The sequence below is a fragment of the Ochotona princeps genome, chromosome 20, assembly GCF_030435755.1.
Source record: "Ochotona princeps isolate mOchPri1 chromosome 20, mOchPri1.hap1, whole genome shotgun sequence".
NCBI classification, from domain to species: Eukaryota; Metazoa; Chordata; class Mammalia; order Lagomorpha; family Ochotonidae; genus Ochotona; species Ochotona princeps.
The window spans coordinates 12,225,453-12,248,633 of NC_080851.1; the positions used below are offsets into that span (position 1 = coordinate 12,225,453).

At 40.5% G+C, this 23,181-nt stretch overlaps 1 long non-coding RNA gene across 1 annotated transcript in view; it reads right to left on the reverse strand.

Annotated features, from left to right (window-relative positions):
- Window positions 1-18,676, reverse strand: part of LOC131482796 (uncharacterized) — a 183,931-nt gene extending 165,255 nt beyond the window's left edge. The window contains exon 1 of the long non-coding RNA XR_009247297.1: window positions 18,563-18,676. This is a non-coding gene — a long non-coding RNA (uncharacterized LOC131482796). The remainder of the gene's footprint in view (window positions 1-18,562) is intronic.
- Window positions 18,677-23,181: the final 4,505 nt, after the last annotated feature.

Consider the following 23,181-nt stretch of genomic DNA (forward strand, 5'->3'; position numbering starts at 1 on the left):
AAGAGGCAAGGAGTTCTTCCTGGATCTCTTGTGTTGATGTAGAAAAATCCATTTCCTGTGTAATTGCAGTCCTGGGCCATGATCCAAACATCAAGAATCCAGGAAGCCCTGGTCTACTGGAATGAAAATGTTTCACCAGGATTAAAACAAATTACCATATTTATTTTAAAAATAATTTAAAGGACCATTATATTTGGAGCTGCTGACCAAAGTCAAGGGCTGAGAACTTTATCCAGGCCTCTCTCTCAAAGGTGGCCAGGACCCATTGATCTGAACCATCCTGCTGCCTTCACAGGTGTAGCTTGGCAGGAAGCTGAATGATGAGTAGAAGAGTCAGGACCCAAAGCAGGCACTCTGATAAGGCATGCAGGCATCCCAGCTGTGTTTTTAACTGCTGCTCACAACATCTGCTGTGACTATTCTTCAGTAACACGCACACAATCATGTATACGAAATTATCTTAGATATCTACAATCTCATCACTTGGAAGCAATGTTAACTTTGCAAAGTATAGATGTCCTTCCAAATCATTTCAAGCTGTATGTGGAGATACACATTAGCATACTTTCCCAGCCTGTGCCGCTTCTAACCTCCATTCTCCAAACTGTACAGACCATTCTTTTGCTTCCTACGTCAGGTGGTGCTCTCAGCCTTTCAAGGGAGCAAGTAAAGGCCTATTGCACTTTCAACAGCCACATACGGTAGAGGTTACTAATCCACCTCCAGTTTTCTTCTCCTGGACACACGGAACGATACACATTCCCGCTCCCTTGAAGCTTGGCAGGGTCAGGTGACCTGTTCTGACCAGTCAGCTGTGAGTCACTCCTAGGTGGAGGCGGTGCTGAACCTTTGCACAGCCCCATCCTGCCACCATGGCATGACACAGAGATGATGGAGATACAGGAACAGCCTGAGGAAGGTGCTTCCTGGGAGGAGATGGCTAGATTGTCAACAGACTTGGTGTGAGCATGAGAGAAACAAAATGCTTTAGTTGTAAAGCTTCCATGACTTAAGGATATATTTGTCACAGCAACACAGCACTGTTTTTTCCTAACATACATTGAGTATATTATGTATATGGCATATAGGTTGCTTCAAATTATTATTTCATTATTATTATAAACAATCCTGCAATGAACACCTTTACTATTTTTTTTTTTCATCAGTTGCTTCTGATTATTTCCTTAGAACAAACTTCTGGAAACAGAATTGCCAGGTTAAGCTCTGTATAATTTAGTGCTGACATGTAGTTCCTGGCACATAGATTGTACTGCCACCCAGGGTATCTTAGGGTATCACTGATGAAACATTTGACTAAAGTAGGCTTCATCAATCAAAGTTTTAAAAATTAGCAAGGCAGGGAGTAAGAAGCTCCCATGAACACCTAAGCATACAAACCCTAACTTGAACAGCTACTCACACCGCAGGTGACCGTTGCAGGAATCAGGAAGCCAGATCCAAGGCCGCAGGACTAAGAACAGACAGGCTGAAGGAGGCAGGAGAGCAGGACTCCTCACATCTCACCTCCCCCTTCTGCAAGGAGCACAATTGAAGGAGAGACACCTCCCACTTTGGGGCAAAAGGAGGGAATCTGATTCAGACTTTAGACTTGAAACCCGGCGCCAGCCAGTCTATGATGGAGCAGAGTCAGGCAGAGCCCCACTGCCTTCACCTGCAGGTCAACACCATTACAACTTGCCTTCGGAGCCTCAGCAGCAAGTGCGCCAGAGACTGCAACTGACAACCTCCTCCCAGTCCCTGCTGGACAGCACAGCAAGACTCCAGCTGCTGGAGATAAACGTAAGACTAAATGAGCGTCAATGTAGGACTTTTCCCTGAGGTTCAGCACTGGGCTTGCTACAATGAGATCCTGATCAAGTCCAGAGAGGCCTCCACGCCGAGACCAGTGCTCACAGACATCGCTTTCAGGCTCTTGGTGGGAATGCAAATTGTACAGTTATTACCATGAAGAGAATAGACATTCTTCAAAAAACTAGAACTAGACTATTACTGGACCCATTTATTCCACTGTTGGATATATCACCAAAGGAAATTAAATCAGTGCATCAACTATACTTGCACCGTTGTGTTCACTGCAGCACGATTTATAATAGCCAAAATATGGAAACAAGCTAGATGTCCACCTATGGATGAATGGATACAGAAAATGTGATGCATTCCTGTGTGTGCATCATTTGAGGCAAAATGGGTGGAACTGGAGATCATTGTGTTAAATGAAATAAACCAGACATATAAAAGGCAAATAGTATGATTTCTTTTTTGCACGTGAAAGTATAAAAAAGAAAGTCAACCTGAACTTAGAATGATTATCACTAGAGGCTGTGAAGAGAGAATGGGGAGAGAGGGAGACCGGATAACAGTCTTAATTAAAACAGCCATAGGCTAGTCTTCTCCAGTCAAGTTCTATTACACAGAGGGAAGGATACAAGAAAGTAAGAATTTGCTGATGTTAACATTTACTAACGACAGGGATGAAAGGCCTGGAGATGTATGCAGGATGCTGGTTTCAACAAGGATCTACAGAACAGGAAGTAAGAGAGGAGGGGCGTGAGGAGCCCAAGGCAAGGCTGGAGAAGTCTGATAATAAAAAGCTTCTATTACCAATGGTGCATCGGCCCCAGAGTTAAGGAAGTGACTGCAATTGGAATACCGGAAGAAGAGACCTAGAGAGATGGCAAGTCATGGGCAGAAGCCAATGCTGAAATCGATGATGGAATCATTTGATTATTGGTAATGATAAAATATAGGATGGAACCATAGAAGTGAACTGCTGAAGTAGAGGCAAGAGAAGAGGAAAGGAAGCAACGGAGTATTCTGGATACTAAACAAGGCTTCCGTATAGACGTTCAAATTGAGAATGGGATAAGCATGAACGACTCTAATGGAAAAAAAAGTGCGAGAAAGAAATAATTTAAAATACCAAAAATGATCAAAAATATGGTGGAGATTTGAGATTTGGTGTACATTTTATGTAATCTACATGCTTCATAAAGAATAAACACAATTAAAGAAGACACATTAAGTAAAGGGCCAGCAGCATAACTTCTGTTGTAGGAGTATGGTTCGTTAGCCCATAGCTTAAAAACTGATAAATGTCTAGGGAAATATTCCTAAATGATTCATTCATTAATGAAAATAGAGACTCTATCATTAAAGAGAATGCAAACAGTCACCCCTGGAGGGGAGTGGAGACAGCTCTCCTCTGGATTCCTGCAGTTTCCACTTTGTTGAGTACAAGGAATGCAGGAGGTAGAACACCTGGGGGAAGCTCCAAGCGCGGTTCAATAGGAGAGCCCCACTAAAACACGCTCCTCTGAGGGCACACACAGTGCCAGAGGAAATGATAAAGACATACTGATCACACATAAGAGTTACGACAGCATGATTGCCTTCTCCGGCATTGGAAAGTCGGGGGAGTTCTTTGAGATTTCCTAGCTACAAATCTGCAAGACTTTGGCTTTTCTTATAAATTCATAAGAATTTGAGTGATCGGGCCTGGCGCAGTAGCCTAGTGGCTAAAGTCCTTGTCTTATAACTGCCGGGATCCCATATGGGCGCTGGTTCTAATCCCAGCAGCCCTGCCTCCCATCCAGCTCTCTGCTTGTGGCCTGGGAAAGCAGTCAAGGACAGCTCAAAGACTTGGAACCCTATACCCACATGTTGGAGACCCAGAGTAGGCGCTTGGCTCCTGGCTTCAGATCAGCTCAGCATCAGCCATTGCAGCCACTAGGGGAGTGAATCAATGGACAGAAGATCTTCCTCTCTGTCTTTCCTCCTCTCTGTATATCTAACTTTCCAATAATAAAAAAAGAGAAAGAAAGAAAAAGAATGTGAGTGGTCCAAATGGACAACACCCAAATAAAGTAAAAGAAAACACTTAACAACAAGCAATAATAGTCAAACTATAATCAAACTTACAACGACAACAATCAAATTAAATTTAGGATTTTGTGTCAAAAAAAGAATATACAGCATAACCTATCTGGAGGAACTAAATGTCAACAACCTTTGCACGGGACAGCTTTGTTTCATGGGTGGACTCTAGCAGAAACAGACAGGCTAGATGCAAAAAGATTTTAGATGTTAACATTATCACAGGTAGAATATAAGATAATTATCATTAATACTTTAAAGAGTTTTTTAAATATGCTGAAAACATGAACAGGGAATATAATAAACAACAAGCAAGAGGATAGGAAAGAGAAGTAGATAGAATTAGAAATAGAGAAATACTAGTCAAGATGAAAAGCTGAATGAGAGGGTATCTTGGTCTAGTTGTGCTGTTACGATGAACTGTCTGAGACCGGAACTGAAAGGGATTTTTTCCTGATTGTTAAAGTTGGGATATCTGAGATCACAGCATTTGTAGGTCTGGTGTCTGGTGAGGGTCTGCTCCACCAATGACGTCTTCCTCCAGTGCCATCACCACCTGAAGCAGGGTGGAGTGGCAAAACGGGCAAAGCACTGTCTCACGTGGTGCAGGAAGCAAACTTACCCTCAAGCACTTCTGTGAGGCAAAGCCCATTCCGAGAATGGAGCCCTGACCGCCCATCTCCAAAAGGGCCTTACCTCTCACACAGGGACCAAGGCTTGGCACAATTCTAGAAGGCGACATGTCTAAACCAGAGCAGAGGAGTGAGAGCCAAAGAGAGAACAGTAATTTGCAAGTTGGTTTCAAAGGAATTATGTAAATGTACAGTTATGCATAATTTAAAATTGAGAATATAGGGTCTGGAGAAGTCACTTGGAAAGGTATCACTCAGGCTGAACTGGAGTTTCAGAAGTCGAGAAGCAGAGAATATCTGATGTGTTCATAGCTGCACATTTTTCAGCTGTGAGAAAAATGTCACCTCTTAGATCCAAGAATTCTAATCTCAACCATGGAAAGTAAAATTATACCACCACCTAGACACCTTAATCTATAAAAAAATAACAACAAACAAAATGAAAGAGACATAAGATGAAAACTGTAAGGGAGAAAAGATTAATACAAAGGCCACAGTTAGTTGGAGAGTTGACATCTCAACAGTCACGGGAATGGAACATAGAAAAAAGTGTCTAAAGTGTGTTGAAAGAACTAACAGTCAACCGAAAATTATATGACAAACAAAACTGTCTTTTAATGAGTTGAATAAATCAATTTCACCTAGCCCCTGGAAGAATACACACTAATAAACTGACCCTAAAGGAAAATCTAATGGACATACTTCAAGAGGAAATGATTGCAAAGGGCATGTTTCATAACAAACATGTCACTAGGGAGTCAGCACTGTGACTTAGCAAGCAAAGCCAATGCCTGCCAATACCCCATACAGACAGCAGTTGGCTGCCCAGGGTCTCCACTTGCCATCCAGCTCCCTGCTTGCGTGCTTTGGAACGCAGTGAAAGATGGCTCTTCCCTTCAAACCAGTCCAACTCCAGCCATCTGGGGAGTGAACTAGCCGATGGAGGATCTCTGTCCTTTTCTCTTTCTATAACTGTGTCTTTCAAATAAATACATCTTTTTTTTAAAGAGGAAATATATTATTAAATAGGCTTGCAAACTAAACAATCCACACTATAAATGATTGCATCTGATTCAGGAAAGAATCTAAAATTATTGCTGTCATTAAAATATTAGAGAAGCTAATCACAAACAGCTCAAGTTTTTATACTGTTAGAAAAGAAGATTTACAAGATCATAGAGAAGAAAAAATGAGAATAAAAACTTCAGATCAAAATCTGAACTGCCAATATCCTGCTTATATAAACAGAAACCCACGTGAGCTATAAATTCAACATAAGTCCAATAAAAACTTCACAATTTTTTCCTGACACTTCATAAGCTTAACCCATATATATAACTGCCTTTCAACTCAAGTTTTACTTTGTTATGCTCACTTTAACAAGTTCTGGTATAGAGGTTTTTACTAGTCTCATAAAATGAATGGAGTACATTTCCTCTCTTCTTAGTATTCAAGATAGTTTAAATAAAACACAGGTTACTTAAAATCTGGAGGTTTTGTTATAGTATCTGTTTGGGCTGAATGTCTTGCCTTGGATGGAGGAAAGTTGGCAATACCAACAAAAAAGAAACTTTGTGGAAGTTAGTTTTTGTTTCATTTTGTCAATTTTGATTATTTAAATAATTTTTAAAATTGTCCCCCATTATATCAAAGTGCTCATCTTACAGCTGATCTTCATCTCATGATTTTAAAGATCAGGCTAGAACAAGGACAAATCCCGAACATTTACCTCCCATGCAGTATGAGGATGTGAACCATGAAGAATCCATGGGATGGAACAAGCAGATTTTTAGTTGGCCAAGTTCTCCAAAACAAAAACTCTTTTCCCGCCATCCTTGCATGAGCCATGCCATACGACCATGTTGTGGCACTGCAGAAATTCTTGTTAAAAGGAAGAGCCACACTCAATTCTTTCCTCTTCCTCCATCCTTGCGGTCTGGAGTGTGGATATGATGGCTGGAGCCTCTAGCTGGCATAGCTCGGTGACCATGAAAGAGTCCCACAGAGCAATGAGAAGGTACAGAGTAACCAGCTTCGTGAGGTCATGGTGGACCAGAGCCACAGTCTAGCTCTGAAGTGTGCTATGAAAGAGAAAGTCTTACATTTGCTTCTTTGCCCCTGCTTTGGGATGTTGAAGGTGCTTGCTAACTTAAGCATTGTTCCAGTGTCTGAATGGATACACGTGTATTATAAAGAGACTACTGAGAGGAAAAACCCTAGTTTATATGGTGATTCTGTGTCATCCTTATTCATGCTTCCGTTTTCAGCATTTACCAACCCATGTAGCATTTCAGCTTTGAACAGAATCATGTGTATTGACTAAAATACAAGTGAAAAAAGTAAGATTAATGGTAATCTCTCTAGATAACTCAGATGTGGCATGTATTTTTACAGATCAAGACCGATTACACCAGATTAAAAACCAGACCTTTCTCCCTACAGATGCAGTTTGATCCTGACCATGGCAAGAAATTTTTACTTGGTGGCCTTCAGGAATTTCATCAAACCTATTGTCCCAGAATGTCACACACACACACACACACACACAGAGAGAGAAAGAGAGAGAGAGAGAGAGAAGAAAATCAACCCTTTCTACTCAAAGATATATTTGATTTTCAGGAATGTCATTTCATACACTGCAAACTAAAGTCCCCAGAGTAAGCCAATAGTTTTGGCTTTTGGTGGGGAAAGTGAACAGACAAGATGACAAGAGTCAGGTGCTTCGTACTCTAAAACTTGGTAACCTTTCCTTGAAGGTTGAAAGATTGGAAGGTGTGTGCCCTATAAGTTAAAATGGCCTTGAAGAAGCCATTATACTCTAAAGGTCAAAGCTCTGTGAGGCACAATTTTAGTAAGTGGATTCTGTGATTTTAAAAAAGGAGGAGGAGGGAGGAGGGGAAGGAGAAGAAGAAAGGAAGAATAGACAGAAGAAAAAAACTGTATTTTGGCTCAATTCCCCCAGAGATGCTCTACAGCATTCAAGAGAAAAAATCCTAGGGTTCCTTAACTCACTGCACCCCACTAAGGCATCGAGATATTTTTGCTTTCAGTGTAGGATTTGCAATTTCATAGTCCAGTGCTTGAGTAACAATCACACACACTCTCATGCATAGTGCTAATTCTTGCAATGAGGAAAAGTCTTTCAAACAGACTTTTAAAGATTTTTGTTAAAAATGAAGGTGTTACAAGCTGCTCCCTGTCTCTATGAGAAACATAAAACACACACACACACACGATATGAAGACAATCAAAATGTCAGCTTCCCAGCAAATGTTCCCATCGATCCAGGGCAAGAGGTAGACCGTACACAAAATATCTCCGTAGTGTTGAATTTGTTGATCAAATTTAGCACAAATAATGCAATTTAATGTCATCAACATACCTACGCATTTTTAAGATTTAATTTTATGTTTATTGGAAAGTTAGATTTACAGAGAGAAGGAGAGACAGAGAAAGATTTTCTGGCTGCTGATTCACTCCCCAAGTGGCTCTGATGGCTGCAGCTGAGCCCATTTGAAGCCAGGAGCCAAGAGCTTCCTCTGGGTCTCCCATGTGGGGGCAGGGTCCCAAGGCATTGGGCCATTTTTGACTGCCTTCCCAGTCCATAAACAGGGAGCTGGATGGGAAGTGGAGCAGTTGGGATATGAACTTGTGCCCATATGGGATCCTGGCAGATCCTGGCCTGCACCAGGCCCACATCGATGCACTTTCATTTAATTCCCATTTCCCTAGATTTGATTAAAACATAGACTGTGTGATATTTCATTCATGCATTTTTCTGATTTCAATTTATATTTTGAAATTATTATATTATTGTGTAAAAGTGATCTGCAGATAGTTAAAAATTTAAACATAGACTATCACGTGTAGTGCAAAGTGCAGGGTCATCTGCTGTTCCCTCACAGCAAGCCCTCACAGGGACATTGGGCAAGTACACCAATGGATGAGAGAGCGCCTTCCTTTTTCTGTTCCCCCTCTTGTTCTCGGTCTCTACATTTCACATAGATAAAATTTTAAAAATTGCAAGGTTGTTTAACTGTACCTTTCTACAAATTGCCCACTCATTTTTTCCCATAGTTTTCCACTGGTTTTTAAATGCTGTCCCTTACAGAACCCTAAGAATTTATATTATATAACCAAGACTGCCCCTTTTTATATGTAGCATGTTATAAATATGCCTCCCAGTATATAAAGATTTTATATATATCATTCTATCCTGAATAAAATGCTTAGGCTTTAGGTAAACATGTCATTTTTTTTATGGCTTGAAGGTTTTGTGACATATTAAAAAGTCTTCTCTCATTCTTAGATAACAAACATTCTCTCAAGGTTTCTTTTAGTATCCCTGGAATATCCTGCCAGAAATGTTTAAATTCCTCATCTTCTCAGATTCCTGATTTTGGAGGTGAGGGCAGCACGTGGCAGGGGCAGAGCTGCTTCTTTGCGAGCTTGGAAGGAGAGAGAAGGCTGCACTCCAGCCTTGGAGCCAGCACCCTAAGGTCAGGCCTGAAAAATTTAAATGTATTTAAAACAGTCATATGTCCATCATTCTGCTATTTAAGTGCATTGTGGCACTGCAGGTAGGACAATGGCAGAGAGTCCAGTATCCCATTGTCAAGAGACATTTAATAGTTTCATTGGGAGTCCATCTTTGATTTGGACATAGAGATGCGTACTGCATTGTCTCTTCATATCCAGATATGAGAGCCTTCATTACCCAGTTACTATATACCCCCTTAAATGAAAAGCCATAAAACAAAATCACCAACAGGAGGAAAAATAAAAAATTTACAACAACACTAAGTTAAGCAGTATGTTACTGAATGATCTTATGAATTGTTCTTTTAGTCTCTATTTGGGCACAATATCTATGAAGGCACTCCAAAAGTTCATGGAAAATTGGATTAAAAAGTAGGTACGTTTTAGTGCAAAAAAAAGGATCAAGCCTTTGAAATTATATATACTTCATGGAAAATGCCTGTTATGAAAAAAAAATGCATGAATATCAAGGTTTTTGCAGTAAAATAAGTTTATTTTAATATTTTTCCCAAAACCTTTTTAAAGTACCCTTATATGTACATTAATGTTAGCCAAATGGAATGAGCAGGTGATTTGTGGAATAATTTAAAAACATAATTTCTCAGGTGAAGTTAGTTCTATAAGGTATTAAAATGTGGTACACTAATTAAAACAACTTTCTACTGATACAGAAAAACAAAGCACAATAGAACAAATCAAGTGTCAACATGGATACCCATATCTCATGCTAATGTGGCCTGTTAGGAAGGACACATTTGAAATTCATGGTCTAGGGCCCAGCACGGTAGCCTACCAGTCAAAGTCCTCGCCTTGAATGCACCAGGATCCCATCTGGGCACCGGTTCTAATCCCGGCAGCCCTGCTTCCTATCCAGCTCCCTGCTTGTGGCCTGGGAAAGCAGACAAGGATGGCCCAAAGCCTTAGGACCCTGCGTTCGCATGGGATTCCTGGAAGAACTTCCAGGCTCCTGGCATCGGATTGGCTCAGCTCTGGCCATTGCAGCCACCTGGGGGGGAGGGGTGAATCATCTCTGTCTCTCCTCCTCTCTGTATATCTGACTTTGCAATAAAAATAAATAAATCTATAAAAAAAAAGAAATTCATGGTCTAAATGGGGGTTTTGCTCAATAACTAATGATGAACAATTGTTGAGTCTTCCTGAAAATAATAGACTAATTCTTCGGCTATTACTTCTCTTTTTTGAAATGGTCAATTTGTGCATTTGAAGGGTGGAATTACAGAGGGAGAAATAAATTTTCAGTTTGCTGTTTGACTCACCAAATGGCCACAAGAACCAGGGGCTTGACCAGGCTAGAGCCAGGAGTCAGGCTACTGCTCAACAGTCTGTTCATTTCACTCTGTTTTTGCATATACCTCTTCCATCTCATAATTTAAAAGGGTTTTTAAAAAATGGTTTCCAGTATTTATAATTCTATATTTATACTTATTTCTATTTTTAAGGCACATTCTGTTGATTCCTTACTATAAAGGATAAATAAACTGAAGACATTTCCACTTATTGGACAGTCTCTTCCCTCAATCCCAGCATTTCATTTCTTTGGCTATATTATTACCCTTTGTCCTTGTAGTACTTTTCTTTTTAGGTAACAGAGCAAAACAGCTATGATTTTGAAAAAAAAAAAAGCATTTCTTGTAGTGCAGCATGTTAAGCTACCTCTGGTGACGCTGGCACCTCCATATTGGGGCACCAACTCAAGTCCTGGCTGCTCCACCTCTCCACCCTGAGAATACATCTGGGAAGGCAGTGGGTTAGGGTCAAACACATGGGCCCTGCCCCATACATGGGAAAAGTGGGTGAAGTTTAAGGATCCTGATGTCAGCCTGGCCAAGCCCTGGCCAATGTGTCTGTTTGGGGAGTGAGCAAGTGCTGCATACAAGATCTCTCTTTTTCCCTCTCTGTCTCTGAAATAAATCTTTAAAAAAAAATTCATACACTTCCATACAAAACAATTACAAAAATCTGGGCACAATATGGAAACTTCAGGTGAATATCTGAACTGGCAATATAATGGGTTCAAATTGTGCAAACTCGGAGCCCCAAAGCAGACCCAGTACTGTCATGGGCAGCTGCCTTGGCAGCATCCAGCACTTGTTGGGGCTCCTTCTCTTTAGGGGACACACTCACCAAGGATAAACCTTCTCAAGAGGAAAGGTTGGATCAGACTCCTGCATGAATCTAGAATCCCCAAAAATGATTTTTGTGTGTGTGCTGAAAAGGTAAAGAATTTATAATTAACTATATTATAATTATACTTAATTAATAATGCATTAATCAAATTTTTAAAGCAGCCAGCAGAGGGAAATAGGAAACAGATGTTAAACTGTCTCCGACTTTGTTCTCGGTAGAAGGGCTTGGGAAAATATTTCCCTGAGAATTCCAAACCACAAGCAAGCCTTTACATAGGATTTCAAAGAATTCAATAACCTTGCAAAACCCAGAGCTAAGAATTTAATTCCAATGGTTTCTAACTAGGTAGTGCTCCCTAGGTGACTGGTAAAAGCAAAAAATAAATCGTATCTAAAGGAAAACTTTAAACTTGAGCTTCAAAAATGCCCACAGTAAAAATTCCAAGGAATGTGAATTCAGAATTGCAAGGGAAAAAATGTATTTAGTTAGGAAATCAAACATCATAAGAAAAATCAATAGAATAACAATCAAAAGTCACAACCATGACCATTCAATATATTAGGATCCATTAAACCTATACCGCCAGAAATTAACACAGAGAGTATGAAAAATAGGCTAGTTGAACATATAGAGAAAGTAGAGACTCATTATTACTAAGAAACAGACTATGAAAAAGAACCAGGCAAAAGAGAAATGTGTCAGAGAACTCATACAGATCAAATTAGATTAGATTCTAACAGCCGACTGACTAGCAGAAAGCCAACCCGGACACAAGCAGAGCAGGAAGGCTAACAAAACCCTCACCAGATTTTCTGAAGGGGACAAAATAATTAGGAAAAGTCACTCTTCAGAATTTTAATAAAGAAAAAAATGAATTAACAGCCTCAACAAAACAAACAAGACACTTAAATACACAATGAAACCTCTGATTGTAGAAAAGAAAGTGAAATTCTGAAAAGGGGCTAGACAAGAAAAAGAAAAGAAAAGAAAAACAGATAATTTACCAAGAATGACAATTGGATTGAGGCCATCAGAAGCTGAGATGGGATGGGGGTTTTACATCAGCAGGCTAAGCTGTCGCTCAGGGCACTGGCAGCCCGGAGTGCCTAGTTTGAGTACTAACTCCTCCAAGCTTGTGATCCAGCTTCCTGCTGTTGTGCCTGGGAGGCAGTGAATGCCTGTTAACATGCAGGGGTCTCTGCCCCCAACATGGGAGACCTGGAAAGCATTCCTGGCTCGTGGCTTTGGTATGGTCCAGCCTAGGCTTTGTGGGTATTTGGGGAGTGAACAAATACATGGAAACTTCTCTCGCAGCCTTCTCTTGTCTTTCTTCCCTGCACTGTTACACTTTCAAATAAATAAATCTTTAAAAAGAAAGAAAATGAGTGTCTTCAAACACTATTAGTAGTGAACCTAGAGTTTCATAGCCCATGAAACATCTCCCAGTGTGAAATGAACACATATCTAACAAATGGCAAGATCTCTCTTCTAAAAGAAATTTGTAAGAGAACTTCAAGGTTAAAAAAAAATTCTCAAAGATTGAGATGGAAGAGAGAATGCTAAGAAAAGACCTTGGTAAATATGTAGGTAAAGCAGTGTTAACAATAATAATGTCTTGACGGTTGGACGAAAAATAGGTTTAGTTTTGTCTTTGAAAGCATTCTGGGGGCTGCTCTACCCTGCTAAAGACACCCTCCCAGCAAAAGCTGGCATAAGGAATTAATGCTAGGCAGGGTGTGAGGCCAGCGTGTTGCCATGAGCATACATGCCCACACAGCTGCTCAACTTCAACAGAAGTTTTTTCTCCACTCACCATACAGAACTCATCTTATAAACCAAATTGCTGGTTATGATGGCACTGACTTGTGCAGACATCTAATAAGTTCGACAAGTTGCTGAGCTAGGAAATGTCATCATTATGCCTTCTAACACACTAGAGCCATGGACATACCAAAACTATGAGAACTGCTCTCTTAAGTCCTGACATCTTTGTATTAAAGACCAGAGGGGACACAGCAAAGAACACAGTGTAAAACCAGTCATATCATTATCGGAATTTTGCTTCCCTAGCTACCATGATAAGATTCTAAGTTTCTCTTTTTAAATAAGTCATTATGATGCCATCATGAGATCATTTCTAACCCAGTGGTGCCAGTCATTACTACCATTTGAAATACAGTTATGCCTTTCAGCTGTGGCTTAGTAATCATATTAAGTCTGAATTTCTTGCAAAAGCAATTTATTCATGTCACCACTTACTGCTGTAAGCTTGTTTATGGCTTTTTAAATGGGATCTGTTTCACCATTTGGTTCTTTCTTCAGCACATTTTCCTTTTGTAAAACACGTACATTTCTGCCAATGCAATCATAAACGATGACAGAGGGAAAGAAATGACTTAGAATGCAAAGTTGCTTCCCAAAGTATTTACATATGATGGCCAGATTTACAACGAGGAACGGGAAAGCACACTGCAAGGCGATGAAGTCGCCAGAACCCTTTCAAAGTCCTGAAATTTGCAGCCAAAACCTTTGAGCCATTGTACTGATATCTATCTCCGCTTATCAATGTGTAGGTATAATAAAATTAATATTTATATTCTCTGAATTCTTTTCATGATTTAAAAAAAACTCTGATGCTTCTTGTAAAATAAAACTCAGTTTCCCGTCACTAGGACAGGAGCCTCTTTTCTCAGCTTTTCTAATAAATCCTGCTTTAAAACTTAAAACAACAACAACAACAACAAACAAAACAAACAAACAAAAAACCCTCAGTAATTATGCCCATAACTTGATTGTGATAGTGAAATTACACATGTGGTGAAATCACCTAGCACTGTCCTCACCCCATCCCAAGTTCAGTGTCCCGGACTTGACAGTGAACGTGCAGTTACTGAAGACTCAGACACGGAATCTACAAGGGAACACTGGAACTAGGCAGAAAGGACTTAATTATCTCCGTAATTTCTTAAGAAGCTACATTTCTCAAGACAGAAGTTTTTTTTTTTTTCTTTTGAGGCTTACTTCTTTGAATTGCAAAGGGACAGGGAGAGAGAGAAAAGGAGCTTCCATCCTCTGGCTCACTTCTGAACATTCCTGCAACAGCAATGCTGGGCCAGTCTGAAATCAGAAACCCAGAACTCATCTGGATCTCCCACGTGCATGGGCTGCCACCTGCCATCTGCCAGGGAGTACGAGCAAGAGCCGAGACAAGAGAGTAGAACAGCCAGGAAGGACTCTAATGGGCATTCCCAAGCGGCGCCTGAACACAAAGCTGATTCAAAATCCATTCCCTCACCTTTCAATTTTAAAAAGGTTGAAAATATGGATTTTCATTTGGTTTTAGGGAAAATGTGCGAGCATGATTTGCTGCTCTCTTGAGAGGGGTCACTACCTCCTGCAGATCTTTGCTTCCAATGCCAACTACCAAGAGTTGGAGGACTTCTTCCTTCCAGAGCTCAGGCACGATTGCCAAGACCACAGGTGTCTCAGCAAGGCAGGCACTGTGCTCTCAGTAGTGGAGTGACATCAGGGAATAGGATACACAACTCACCCCATTTAGGCTGCCTGTTCATCCTTGCCACAGTCAAATGTCACAGCTGTTTCTGCTCATCCAACCACTGAGCCTTTTAAATCATGTGATATCACAGAGTTCCCCTGGTAAGGGTGCATGTACTTGCATTTGTCCATAGATCCAGGCACCACATTGCCTTGGTCCGAGAGGCAGTATTTAATCTCTGTTCTCCACTTGCATACGAAGTCACAAAGGGACTTGAACACTGGATTCTTAAATAGCAAGTTTCTTTTTTTAAAAAATTTTCCGTGTACTGGGTGTTAGACGCTTTACAAAGAGTATTTCATCTGATTCCCCCGCCTCCTCCCACACACGCCCTGTCACACAGTCTGTAAAGCACTATTGCTTTCTTCGTGCACAGAAGCAGACACTGAGGCACAGGTCAGTCAGAGAAGTCAGGCACATGAAGGGGTCTCAAAAGGTTCCTGGAAAATGTGTTTTACACTAAAATAAACTGAACTCCTATTTAAAGTTTGGCGCTTTTTGTAGTTTCAGGCATCTGCTAGGGGTCCTGAAATGTACCCAAGAGGGAACTAACGCACAGATATCTATCTGCATAGATATTGACTTACACATCAGTCCTTGCACAATAATCTGACATCCCACCCAGACATTAAACCGATATTTACCATTTAAAATAAAATGATGATTGAGAAAACATTTATATCAGCGGGTCCTTCATTTCTACTGTCATGTTATAAGCCTGTTGTTCACTCCTTAATATTGCAACAAACACATCTCATTGCCTTCCATTCATCAAACCACTTAGAAAGGCACTTTATTTGGGGAATTTTGAATTGTGACATTAAGTTTCACATGGGTAATGTTCTAATAAAAGTACCAACAGTGTCTTTTCTCAGTTCTGCTTAAGAGTAAGAAACAGAATACATATATGTAAAATATATGTTATATTTTATATAAATAAATATGTATTATATAAATATATACAAATATATTATATGTGATATATATTAAATATAAAGAGAAACTCCATGAAATGTTTCAACTATAAAGTTGACATTAGTTCAGTTAATTCCTTTATTTGGAAGGCAGAGGATGGAGAGACAGATCATACACACACACACACACACACACACACACTGGTTCATTCTCCAGATGATTGTGACAGCTGAAATTGGGTCACACCAAAGCCTGGAACCAGGAACGAACTCAGTCCAGGTCCTCTACATGGCAAGGATTCCGTTACCTGAGTGAGCCATCAACTGCTGCCTCATATAATATACATTATCAGGGATCAGAACAAGAAGTCAAACCTAGGCACTCCAACTTGGACAGCTATCGGTGTCCCAAGTTGAGCTTTAGTCACTGCACTGAACACCCACTGCAGAATTCTAACAGCAATAAAAATAATTCATAGTACTTTTCTTAGAATTAATATTTAATAAAAGAAACAGAAGTAGCAGCAATTTAGAATTGCTTTATAGTACAAAATTTGTAATGAAAGAAATTATGAGAAAGCATATCAAATGAATTTCATGACCATTTTTCTTGTAATGATGAACCTGGATAGTAAAAATTAGAACATTCTCTTGTGTAATAATGATTTTGATGATCAATTATCCTTAGTATACTTTTCTTGGGCTCTGGAAATTGTCTCGGTTACTTGATTCCTAATATTTTGCTTATGATAGTCCAATTTAGAGCGAAATCTCATTTTCCTTGAACTAATTTTATCTTTAAAAACTTATTATCTCAAAGGCAGTGACACACACACACACACACACACACAGATCATCTATACATTGCTGCAACACTCAGGGCTGAACCAGGCCGACACCAGGGGTCAGGAGCCCCATCTGGATCCCTGAAGGGACCCAAGGCCTTGAACAACTTTCTGCCACCTCCCAAGTGCACTGTCAGGGAGCTGAACTGGAAGTGGAGCATTCGGCGCTCAAACCAGCTGCCTGTTACAGGGTGCTGGGGTCAGGCTAGTGGTAATGGAGTAACTGTACCACAATGCTGGCACTGAGCCATACTAATCAGGCCCCTACCTCCCCATTTGCTGTTCTCAGTGTTACCAGTTCTGATTATTTGAGTAATGAAAGCATCTTAGAGGGTCATGCACAAAAATAACCAACGCTAATTCAGACAGAAAACAAAGGAGGTTTTATATTTACACACGCAGAGAAAATTTGTATTTTACATGGATGCAAATCAGAAAACCCCTAGTCATGTTAATATTTTTTTAGCAACAATCTTATTTTTACCTATTATTTAAATTAGTCCTTTCACATTTTTCCAACACCAAAGTTGAAATATAATTCATTCCTTTGTTTCTCAATAAAATGTTACCCATAGAAACTCACAGATATAAATCTATTCTGGCTTTATTCATCGCTACGGTTGCCAGATAAAATACAGGGTGTCTAGCTAAATTTGAGTTTCAGATAAACAAGATTTTTTTAGGTATAATTATTACCCAAATGTTGCATGGGACATTCTTACACTAACCAATAATTCCTTGTTTATCTGAATTTCAGTTAGGCATGTTGTATTTTCACTTAGAAAAGCTGGCAATCTTATTTAACTCCTTTGTTGCACCTGTATCTACTACTCACAGGGAACTCCACAACATAGCATTCATTTTTGTTACACAGGAAAACTTGACAGACTGTGCAGTCAAAAACATAATAACATATTCTAGGGTCCAAAGTCACAGGCTCTATAACCAGCTTGAGAAAGAGAGTCAAATTCTAGAAAACAAAAAGACATTGCTTCAAACAATCAGGCTCTGGTACAAAGTGATTTATAAAAGTTTAGCACCTTCCCTCCAATTTAAATTAAGAGAGCCTGAGAAAGCTAGCACATCATTTGGCAAGAGCTAAGGCAATTACTGGTGGGGGCGGGGGGGGGGGGGAAGGAGCAGGTGAAATTGAGCATGCAGCCTTGTCATCTTGTCATTGCCAGGGCAGGCAGCTAGAGCCTGCCTTTGAGGAAGCGTGGCTCTGCCAAAAGCCTCTGTTGAAGCTCTTTTGTGAGTGTGCTTTGGGGAAAGAAGAGACGGTTGGAGGCAAGTCACAATGGGACAAGTGGATTGTCGTCCCCTGGATGAGTTTATATCAGCCCTGACTGCAAAGTTAACAGCTTACTTGGTGAAATAATGCAAAGTCAATATCAGGACCAAGGTTTAAAAGATAGAAAGCATGTTATTTATTTGGAGACATGATCAAGGCTTTAAAAAATGAAATGTAATGTACTTGGCAATTTAATTGTTTAACTGCTTGTCAGGTATTCTTGCTAAGTTGACAATTTCTCCCTTTTGTTTTTCATGGCTTCTGGTCTTAATTTTTCTTTGAGGCAGGTTTGCAAAATTAAACTGTTTGTAGGACTGCAGCATTTATTTTGCTTGATTTCCTGTTTGATCACTTGTTAACCTGAACGGCAAATAAGCCTGCAACACCCCTGCAAAGTTTTCGTGCACTTCATGATAAAAGACTCTTAGTGATCTTCTGGGATGTTCAAAGTAATGAACTGTCAACCACCAGAACGGCAAGCTAACTTGCAACCTCAAACGGAAGAGAAAGTTAGCTCTTCTGTCTCACTGAGAACACTTTCCTTGAATTAATACAGCCATTATATATTCCCAACGAGAATCAAGTGACAGGCTCCAGCGAGATTGCCTTCACTGGAGGGCTGACTGGGGTTACCTAGTCAGAAGAAAACCCTAAACCTTCACCCCACAGAAAGCCACTGGATGGGCTCTTCCCAGCAATTCCCACACTGGGGTCAGTTGGGGCTCCCCTCCTAGTTTGCTTACCTCCTGCAAAAGCTGGGCTTCTCCGGAGTCTAGGGGTTATTTCTCTTTTCCTGCAAACCCATCCTAATTCAGATCCTTGCTTCTCTGTAACAACAGGCGAGCCACCTCCAGGTGACTGCTAAAGGCTTTTCCCCTGCAGGATCACGGGCATTTGTTAGGTTTCAGGGAAACACCTGTATTAATTGTATTTCCTGCTCCTGAGTTGCTTTTGTGTGCAATAAAGGAATTCATCTCAGGTGAGTTAACCTTGCTTTTTACGGAGGGCACCTGCAGTTATCTTGGTGCCTAGTGTAAATCAAAACATGTTGAGCCTTTAAAGAGGGAAATAAAGAGGTGCTGACAAGAGGGGATGCCAGGAGGATTAGGCGACTCTCTGAGGACAGAGAACAACTGAGTCAAGTTAAATTACAGGGGTGCTAAAGATCCCCAGAAATTCCACAGATGCAAGTTGACTGGCGTGTCTCCCCCCACCCCCCAATCTTCCCTGGGTGAGCCAGGGAAGAGGAGGGGTCTGTGAGGTGGTATGAAAAGACAACTCCCTCCTTAGCCTAGGGCTTCTGTAATTGACCAAGATTTCTCAGCTTGTGATTTGATCTAGCCAAACCCTGTTAGAGGCACTTGCCCCCAGCTGAGACCAAGGCTGCAGTGCATAAGAATTAGGTAACTCATGGGTATGTACAATACATGCATTCACATCTATTAGGATAAATGACACGTCGCTCACTTTAAGCACAGGCAGCTGGAGATTGTCATATTCTGAAAATGACAACTGTTATTTATTTATTGAGAATATTTATACAGGTTCTTCCTGGGCACGGAGAGTGCATTTTGCTGTGGTGCTATGACACCGCACTGTCACGTGTCTGGGACAGACGGTAGAAAACCATTAGCACACACAGGGACAAAGCACACATACTCGGGCAGCAATCCGCAGGAGCAGAGATTTAGAAGGTCGAATGTGGCAGCTTTTTTAAAAGTGAGGCTCAAGTCATTATCTTAACAGGGTTTCCAGCTACTCCGAGGGAAAAAGGATTGTTTCTTTTCTACACAGTAATGATTTCGTTAACTGCCAGAGGAGGGCCAGTTTTGCGGCACTGATTAATTTAGTCAAAGGGCTCACATTATGCAACTCAGGGGGCATGGTGGCCAGCTGGCGAGGGAGAGCTGGGAAAAGCATTTAAGACCAGAAGCTCTCCATCTTGTGTCTTGTCCACACACCACAGTCCTTGGGGTTCTGCAAAAGGCTTTTCCCCTGCCCTCTGCTACGTCTTCCCCAAGATTAAGAAGCGAGACTTTCTTAAAACGGTGTTTGTTCAAGTCGATGGTGTCTTCCTGGGTCCCAGTCCACGTGGCCTGGGGTGCAGCGGTGGTGTGCCTTCGACCAGGTTCTCCAGGCTGTTTCTTTTGGTGAAGCAGGGCAGCATTTCTGCACTCGGGGATCCTCAGTGCTGCCTGCCACTGCATGCACAACAAGGTGTGTGAAATGAGGGCTGAGGAGCTGCACAGGCCCCACATTTCTTAAGGTTTCCCGTCCTTTCCTACTTTAATATCCAATTGTGAGGGAATGGTTAGGACCCTTTTTGGGGAACACTCTCAGTGTATACACACACATCCTAGAGAGCTTCAATTAAACCTAAACTATTTCTCTTACAGCCACCTGGAACTAATTTCTTGGTATATTAACCTATGTCTCAGTCCCAGGGATTCCAGCGACCATATGTGGGACCGACTGGTCTGCTGTTGCTGTAGTGAGTCCAGCAAAGTAATCCTTGTTAAGAATAGATGAATGCCTTTTGAAAATGCAGTTTTAGCATGATGATCGAGCTACATATGTAAATCTTAGATTTCAAGCCATTATTTAAAATTGGGAAAGACTAAAGAAATCCAGTCTGACAATGCCTTTTTTTTTCCATTAAAATTTTTTTCTTAAAATTAGATGGGCATCAGAAAAAAAAAAAAAGATTTCAATGACACAAACTAGCATTTTTGTTTTTTAATTTAAAATCTTACAATTCTTCCTCTCTAGAAGGAACTACCGACAATACTCTGATAAATACAGATCCTTATCTGTGCATGAACAAACAGATTTTTAAAAAAGAAAAACCAAGATTTTTAGCATTCATATTATTTTTGCATCACACAAAACAATTTTCAGATCAATATAAACCCAATTATGGAACTACTTGAAGGTACTGTATGCCTCTGTTGTACGGCTATGTGATATACTGTTTAATCAACACCTGACTTAAATATTTAGGTTATTTCTGATTTTGTTGTTATAATTACTCAGTGAGATGATGTGACCCATATAGTTTGACGCATGGTCTGCCCCTTCCCTGTGAAACAAATTCATACAACTGTACGAACCCAGTGCCCGCCATTAGCAGTGGATTGTAAAGCAGCATGTGTGTGGTAACACCAGGCCAACTGGGGGACAGCTCACAAGAGCCACTCCTCATTCCCCCACTTCCCACACCAAGAGCTTATCAGCTCTCTGCTCTTTATGCTTTGAGGAGCCCTGGGGGAGCCTAGGATCCACAGCACACACATATGCACAGTCAGTTGCAAGTTCCTAGTTCCACCTTTAAATGTAGAGGCCCCGGTCATGAGCACTGCACTGAACTGAGTAGGGAGGTGGTAGGAAGTCGCCATGCCTTGGACTCAGAGATCATGATTCCAGTGGAACCTAAGCTTCATAGAATCTTATTTGTATGGGTGCTTTCCAAATAAGAAGTGCATCGAGAATGGAAATACGATATAAGTTTATTTCTTTGGGAACAAGTTAAAAATGAAAAACCATGTCTACAGTGGGTTTTCAAAAAGTCTGTGAGAAATGTGTCTTACGAAAAACACTATGCACTGATTTTACAAAGTACACCAAATTATTAATCTTTGAATTCTAAACTTGCATGAACATTTCGAGGCACCCTTGTGTTAGCTTTTTAAATGAGCAATATTATTCTGAAATTGAGAAGCAAATGCTTCCATAAAACAAGAAATTTTTTTCAGTGTCCTCTTGATTTGAATGTTGATGAAGGGAACAATTTTTCTATCACCTGTAAATGCGTAAACCAAGAAAATTTAGGAAAAAATGGACTTTGAAACAAAAAGCAATAAATGCATAAAATCCATTCTCTGTATTAATAAAGAAGTGATGAAATCAATGCTAATTAGTGTGACACACATAAACAACACACCAAAAACTTCAGATGAAAACAACAGTAATTTAGAGATGTATTTCAAAGAAGCCATCCACAACAAGGTGCTTAATGAGTGTATTTCAGTTCAACCTACACTTCAGTAGTTATTGCAAAACAAACTTGAAATGTCATGAGAAAGCTCATGAAAATCAGCATTAACATTTTCCCCAAACTGATCAAGAATTCTAAAACTTTACACAGCATAACACACAAGTTTGCAAAATTAACTTTTCTAAAACTAAGTATTTAAAAACATTTTAACTCAGGGCTACTAAAGGACTGAGTGATTTTTTTAATAAAAATATTACAAAACTATCATCATACCAAGAGGAAATCAGACCTGTAAGAAAACAGCATTACAAGAGTGTTGGAAAACTCATGCTCTTTTAAGATTGTGTGACACTGGCTGCTTTGTCAGTTTTATTACTGTTTCTCAACCCAAATCTTCATTTTTGTGCTCCATTTTATATTCATAAGTTTTCTACTCTTCTTGTAAAAAAAAAAAAAAAAAGGAATCAAGTAAGCTTCAGACCCAACAAAGCCAGAATTCAACTCTTGGGCTTCTGAGGCCAGGGAGCCCAGTGGCACCTACACACACAGCAAGAAGGTACTGCAGGCCAACAAAGATGTGCACAGCTCAAGGAAGATCAAAGAATGGAGAGAGCTCTGTGGCGATTGGAGGGGCTGGGGGCAGGGATTGCTGTAGAAACTGCTCACAGGACACTGCAGACTTTGAGAAACCCTTTGTCAGTCAGTCACTTTCCTAAGCAGCATGTTAGGTCCCTAAGTGGTGCTTAAATATATCACAAAGGTAGCAGATGCAGGATCAGATTGTCCACCGACTTGCTTGTAAAACCTAAAGAGCAGTAGTTGATCTGATAACTGGAGGATTCTTAATAGCTCAACACAAATAAACCACTTGTAAATGCCCCTGGGCTGGCCTGCCTCACAGCCCTTTTCACATGGCAGTAATATATGACCAGTAATTACCATAATGAGCCACCAGAAGGCATCTATTTGTACGCCCTGGAAGAACTTGCATCTGGCTTTTAGGTGTGAAGCAAGGAGAGGCAAGAACCAGCAGCATTTGAATATACATTTCCTCAGGCAGCTACTTATTTGAACAGCTGCTTAGGCGGCACACTGGCAACCTTCAGAGAGTCAGTCCGAGTCTGTGTGCATCTTGAGTTCTGTTTTTTTCTTTGAAGTACTTGGGGAACAGCCTATTTTCTCCCCGGGTAATAATTTCTCAAATTAAAAGTGGTTACCTGACTTATAACCTGTGACAGGCCTATTGTGTGCCCTCTATAGCTGGGAGTGGGTCGAGGTTCTTGGGGAACCGGGTCTAGAAATGAACCAAGGAACACGCTCACGAGTCATGTGCCCAGTTGTTTGATTTTAGAATTAAGTTGCACAGGG